Here is a 485-nt window from a genome sequence, read left to right as displayed (position 1 = left end):
AGAAATTTCTGCACAGCAAAGGACACAGTAATTAGTGTGAATTGACAAACCTTGGAATGGGAAATAATTTTTTAAAATTATGTCTCAGATAAGAGACTGATAACCAGAATACACAGGAAACTCAAATGACTTATGTGGAAGAAAATGATGAACCCAATTGAAAGATGGAAAAATGAGCTTTATAAACAACTCTCTAAGGAAGACATTCAAACAGTCAAAAAGCATCTGAAAAAATACTCAACAATCCTCTTCATAAGGGCAATGCAGATCAAGACTACAATGAAATACCACCTAACCCCAGTCAGAATGGCAAAGATTCAAAAAAAAAAACCCAAAAATGGTAAGTGCTGGTGGGGATGTGGTGAAAGGGGAACTCTCCTACATTGTTACATTGTTGGTGGGAATGTAAAATGGCCCAACCACTGTGGAGAATAATATGAAGGCTCCTCAAAGACCTTCAAATAGAACTACCATATGATCCCGCC

The 485-nt window shown here is 37.1% G+C and overlaps 1 pseudogene; it reads left to right on the top strand.

The window, feature by feature from the left end:
- The window catches only part of LOC106735591 (dynein light chain 1, cytoplasmic-like), a 3,781-nt pseudogene that overhangs the window by 2,427 nt on the left and 869 nt on the right, over positions 1–485 (top strand).

Source organism: Tupaia chinensis, unplaced genomic scaffold, assembly GCF_000334495.1.
Source record: "Tupaia chinensis unplaced genomic scaffold, TupChi_1.0 Scaffold000451_2, whole genome shotgun sequence".
Lineage (NCBI taxonomy): Eukaryota > Metazoa > Chordata > Mammalia > Scandentia > Tupaiidae > Tupaia > Tupaia belangeri.
The sequence above is the reverse complement of the archived record's forward strand: the minus strand, read 5'-3'. Positions and strand labels throughout refer to the sequence as shown.